Source organism: Myotis davidii, unplaced genomic scaffold (assembly GCF_000327345.1).
Source record: "Myotis davidii unplaced genomic scaffold, ASM32734v1 scaffold370, whole genome shotgun sequence".
In the NCBI taxonomy this organism is placed as follows: domain Eukaryota; kingdom Metazoa; phylum Chordata; class Mammalia; order Chiroptera; family Vespertilionidae; genus Myotis; species Myotis davidii.
This window is the reverse complement of record NW_006288615.1, coordinates 10,297,444-10,303,935: the sequence shown is the minus strand read 5'-3', so window position 1 is coordinate 10,303,935 and position 6,492 is coordinate 10,297,444.

Below are 6,492 nucleotides of genomic sequence, written 5' to 3'. Positions count from 1 at the left end.
GGAACAGTGAAATACAAAATATAATAATAAATAAATAATAATACAAGAGTAGACTTTCCATTTCACATACTCACAACTGTAAACTTACTTTTGCCCACCCCTTGATGCCTTTAGTGTTTGGTGATGTAAAATGTATTAAAATGCATAGGTTAAGTTTAAGGCACTTTGTTAGAACACCGGTGGTTCTTACAGTAATAAAAATATAAAAGAAACAGTTTGGATGGAGAGATGCAGCCTTTAAACCCCAGTTTCAAATTGACAGAGACTCCCTCCCTAGTGTAGATATCCATAGGTCTTTAAAAAATGTGACATAAGCATCTCCACCTCAAGGGGATTTCAATGTAATATGATACATTTAAATTAATATCCTATTGATTTCAAGTATTCTTCATAACCATCCTCATTAAACAAGAGTAGGGTGCCTTAATTTGGGGTCTAAGAGTATTCCCAAGGATCTATAGATGGGTCTTGAGGGTCCCTGACTCCTCTAAAATTGTATATCATGCATATTTATTTGTATTTTTTTAGAAGAAAGTATGTATCATACATTCTCATGTGGGTTCATGACTTTTCAAACATTAAGAAAGTGTGTTGGAGGAGACAGAGCTCCAACAGGAGGAGATAAATGGATTTATCTTAAATAAAAACGAACCCACACAACCCGCAAAGCTTTGCAAGTAGCCAAAGTGTAAAACAAATTAAGTGCTGTGTTTATGCCTTCAAACAAGTCAATACAACAACTCCAGTAACACAGTTTTTATTTGGATGGATATGTTAGAAGTTCAAGCTACTTGTCATCAGACACCCTCTCTTTACAACTGGGACAATTTAAAGAGGCATGGGAACCAAGAGTAAGTTGCACTGTGTTGTACATCATTGGCAATTACTCCAGAAAGAGCTGGAAGTGACAGGAAATGAGAAATAAATATGTGCTCAACCTGATGATCAAGGGACACTGAAATGAATAAAATGAAGGAATCAGATTAAGTACCAGGTTCTGGGTTGCAGAGTACCTAACTAAATTAAATGCAATTCAATTCAGATATCATTAACATGAACTATTAATATTAATTATTTACCTATTAGCATAGGTCCCTGGTGAGAAAAATGAAAACTTGAAACATGGCCATGTTATAATTTTTCTTGTTTCAACAACAAAGATAGCTTGAAAAAATAAGTTAAGAACTTAAAATTTGGGCTTTGTAACCCAGTGATGAGGATGTGAGCAAGCAACAACCATAGCGGGGTGGATTTGCATTATGTTAATTTAGCTACATTGGAAATAACTTCCCCGGAAATCCTTGCCTACCTACTTCCAGGTTAATGTGAGAGGCAGTTGACATTCTACGTAAGATGTGGTCGGTGGAAGTGAAGGAAAGGCAGGGATATTGTATATCAATGCATATTTATTTCTATTTTTTAGAGGAAAGTGCATATTACACATTCTCATGTGGATTCATGACTTTTCAAACATTAAGAAACTGTGTTGGAGGAAACAGCTCCAACAGTAGGAGACAAGTAGATTTATCTGAAATAAAAATGAACCATACAACCCACAAAGCTCTGTTCTTTTCTGTTTGGAAGGTAGTTCAGAGCTCCGTGCTCTGCCGGCAACTGTTGCATGTTGCTGCTCTTTGCTGGCTCACCTGTGGGTGTGGGGCTGTGGTGGCCTGCAGCTCCCGCCAGATCTTCATCTGCAGGACACCCACACCATCAAAACTGGAGGCTGTGAGCGACTGACTTTGGTTCCAGTATATCCTTGCTCTCTCCAATTCAGGCCCATCTTTCTTTCCTTCCTGCCATCTTCAGGCCTAGCACCAGATACAGAAGCAAAGATTGTATCATCAGCTCCCACATTTGCGTAAGGTCAAACCTCCATTATAAAACTATTGTTTGTGTCATTCATAATGGTTCTGCTTTTCTAGTTGATGTTATATACCCTTATGTACCCATATAACCAGAGGGCTATACACAGAAAAAGAATTTGGGATAGGGGATCAATTGTTGAAGTCAGAAGTAAAATTCTCGTACTTTTTCAAAATTTTTACCTGCTAAACCATTTCCCATGCTAATTTATTAAAATTTATAAAATAAAAAGGTGTTTTAAAGTAGTTTTGTGTTTTTCTGGGCTTAGGAAGTAATTAGAAATAACAAAAACTTTTATGGATCAGGTTTAATTTCCATCACTTTTTCATAATAGCTGCTCTCTTGTAACAGTTAGTGATGCCAGGGAAAATCAAGGATCTGTCTGGAGTCACTCTCTAGACTCTATTTCTTTAAGTTGACTGGGAAGGACAGTGATCTTTTTAGAAAGAAAGGTCAGCCGAAACCAGTTTGGCTCAGTGGATAGAGCATCAGCCTGCAGACTGAAAGGTCCCAGGTTCGATTCCGGTCAAGGGCATGTACCTGGGTTGCGGGCACATCCCCAGTGGGAGATGTGCAGGAGGCAGCTGATCGATGTTTCTAACTATCTCTCTCCCTTCCTCTCTGTAAAAAATCAATAAAATATACTTTAAAAAAAAAAGAAAGAAAGAAAGAAAGAAAGAAAGAAAGAAAGAAAGAAAGAAAGAAAGGTCATACTTTATTCAATGTAATTGGTCAGAGCTAACATTTATGTAATTAGATAACTATCTTATACCTATTAGTCGCCTTATCTGCTTTTGAAAATGTTTCTAGGAGTAACTAGATACCACATTGGCCCAGTAAAAAAGGGTTTAGGAAGAGAATCATGGAATGAATTAAAGTCACTGGGTCTTAGGGAAAGGATTTGTTACATGGAATAAAAATCAACTCAAATTAGATTTAGTTAAGAAGGATGTATCAGAGATGTAGATTTCTTATCATAACCTAAAGGTAGTAATATAGCTCTCTTTGTCTCTTCTTTCCTGTTTCCCTTCCTTTCTCCTTTATCTTGTAATACTTTGGAACGAACCTGTTGTTCATCTTTTTAAAAAATATATTTTCATTGATTTCAGAGAATAAGGAAGAGGGAGAGAAAGATAGAAACATCAATGATGAGAGAGAATCATTGATCGGCTGCCTCTTGCACATCCCACACCCAGGATTGAGCCCACAACCCAGGTATCAAACTGTGACTACCTGGTTCATATGTCAATGCTTAACCACTGAGCAACACCAGCCATTTTTAGGTTGCATGGCCTTCCAGCATGAGTGACTCTGACCAAATAGCCAGTGTCTCTTGACCCAGTCTTGAGAATATTGATTGTGAGAACTTAGCCAATGGATTGACTATGTTAAAGGAGAGCTTTCATTCTTGGTCCAATCAACCAAGGGCAAGAGCAAACTACAAAAATGGCTGCTAAGTGACACTGGAGGATCTTCTCAAGGAAAATGATATGGGCTAGGCAGATATCCTGAGATAGTTCCTACTGTACAATGTTTTCTTCAATACTCAAGTTGAAAGCAATTGGAGTCAATTGCTGTTCTTAAGCAGAGAATCAGGGCACTTTTTAGCTCCATCATATTCATACATAGAAAAAACTTATTTCTACTCCAAACATGAAGATTACTTAGATCATATTTTTAAAGCATTGAGCTTTTTAGTAATAAATACTACATAAAGATATAGCCATTGTAAATCTTTCAACATTTTTTATTGTCTTGAAAGGCCAATGAAAAAACGTTTATTCTAGAAAAGCTGTTTGACCAATCAGAAATAAAATATTCAGGCCCTCCATTTTCACTATGTGATCATGATAAATAAGTAACAATAATTGTAAGAGATTTTATAATGTATCTCACCCACCTGGGGTTTACTTCTTCCTTCTGAGTAACCAGAAAATGTTATGCTCCCTCAATGTTCATGTAAAGAAAATATTTCTTTTAACATTGAGCCATAAATAAAATAAATTAGACACTTCTGACATGCATGAAAATTAGCACATTGGGATCTAGAAATTATAATGTATAAGAAGAATAATGAAATTGCAGAGTGCTGAAAGTAGAAGAGAGTTTAGGAAACACTTAGTGATTAAATGGTTCAATCCAACACTTTTAATTTCCAGATTTGGGAGTTGAAGTTTAGTGGAAATTAGGTAGCTTTCTGTGAACTAGTTTGTATTTAAACTAGTACTGGACCTTGTAATCCCAAATACAACCAAAATAGCAAAATCTTGACTTTACAAGTGTATCAGTGAAATTAAAACTTTCATATCTTCTTTTTCTCCTTTTAGCATTATTGTCCACCCAGTAATTTATCAATATAACCATACAGTTTAATGACGTGACAAAGAAAAATTGGTTGAATCTTCCCTATGATTAGAGACAATTATTCTTTTGTACATAGAGACTTTTTTATCGTAAGGTGGTGCATAGGATATGTTTTTAATAAAATTAATTGGAAGTGATGGTCTTAAGGATTCTCACATTTATTGACATAGTTGGCCATATCTTTGGCTTTTACAAAACCAGAATTGTAGATTTCAAGGGTGAAGAGAAGATTGAGAGAATAGTACAAGGGTTAATTTCCTACACATATTGGCACTGAATACCAAGGGCAGGAATCATATTTAATTTACTGTACATGCCTGAAATATTAGGGATGCTGGCAAGAACAGAGAAAAAGCAACTGGAACTTTAAAGTGTTCATGCAGAAAGAATCATAATTCATTATTTTGAAGTTACACGAGCCTGAAATATTATCACTCTATGATGGTCCTTGTCAAAGGGTAACATTAAAAAGTTCCAAGATTTAGAGTAAATGAAACATAAACATAATAGGCTAGCTAGTTGTATCCGTATGTCAGGGGAAATTGGCGGGAGTCATTTTAACATTGAACTATGTGCAATTGTTTGTGTATTATCCTTTCTCCCCCACAGACATTCTGGTTGCCTTCCCAATGGTCAAGTCTCCTGGCTCATTTGTGAACTTAAATTTGATCCAGGGAAAGCCTTTTATGTCTATTATATCACATTCTACTTTCGTTTGATTTATTAAATGCATTAAGCACAGTGAAATTTCCTATGAGAGCTAGAACATATTAATAAACTTATTTTAAAATTATGTTCATGTTGTGAGTTATAGAATTGCAAATTGTCAAAGACATAAGGGATCATGGCAAAGGAGCACACGGAGGTAAGAGATCAACCAAAGGACTTGTATAGTTGCATATGAGCACAACCAATGGACACAGATTGGCAGGGCGGGGCAGAGGGGGTTGGGGGTGAGTAAGGGCATGTGCTGGGGGTTGGGGGCGGCCGGGGAGAGGTCAATGGAGGAAAGAGGAGACTTATGTAATACGTTAAATAATAAATAATTTAAATTAAAAAAAGACTGATATATCACAATTCTTTGTTTATGATTTCAAATAATCACACTGTCAAAAGTGATAGAATTTACTGGCTTCTTTAATATCACAATGTTTGACATTTACAACATACCATGGTGGTTAGTGGTTAGTATATGAGATTAAAATATGACCTAGGACCAAGCTTTAAAAACCCTCATCTGACATTTACTAGCAGTGACACTGTGGACCCGTTATTTAACCCCTCTAAACTTCCATTTCTTCATTCATAAATACAGAAATGGTTATAGCAATCTCACCTGATAATTGAGCTCAAATGTAAATATTCAATAAATTGTTGCTAGTTAGTACTATTACAGTATTAGTAGAATAGAAAATCCTTCTTTATTGCACAAAATACTTGAATTATTTTAAAATCTTAAGAATAAAAAATAGAAGATAAGAATAATGATTATTTTTTAGTATATAAGAGAGAATAAAAAGAGAAGCCAGAGTGAGTGTGTGTGGGTATATCTGTGTGGATTTATGTTGGATGCCTATCTTTATATACTGTTAGAACTAGCATAGTTAACTTCATTTGAGATTTCAAATTTGAGCTTCAAATTTGGATTTAAGATTCATGACTGCCAATTAAAAATAGGAAGGAATATGTTCAGTTATATAACTTTTCAGTATCTATACAGAAAAAGTATAGCAATTATTTGGGCAAACTAGTCTTCCTTAATAATTTTAAAAGGGATTTTTATGTGAATATTTATATACAGAAAATTTCATGATTGGATAGGTTATGTTTTCAAAAGTATATCCCTGAAACAAAAATAGTAATGTGTTGTTTTTTGTTTGATCCTTTGGCAAAAGTCTTATTTTAAAATTTTGTTTTATTAATTAAAATTTTCAAGGACCATTTTTCTCCTTTATGCCCTCTTCCACCTCTACAGAATGATTAGTTTTCAGGCATGTTGGTCAGGATCAAGGTTAAACAATTAAAAGGGTTTCCTAAACCCTAGACCCTGTTTATACAACTCACCTGAAGTCTTATAAGAAACACCAATTATCACTCTGGCCCCATTGGATCAGAATTAGGGCAGGGGACATCATAGGGAATCTGTATTTTTTAAAATATATTTTTATTGATTTCAGAAAGGAAGGGAGAGGCAAAGAGGGATAGAAACATCAATGATGAGAAAGAATCATTGATTGGCTGCCTCCTGCACACCCCTCACTG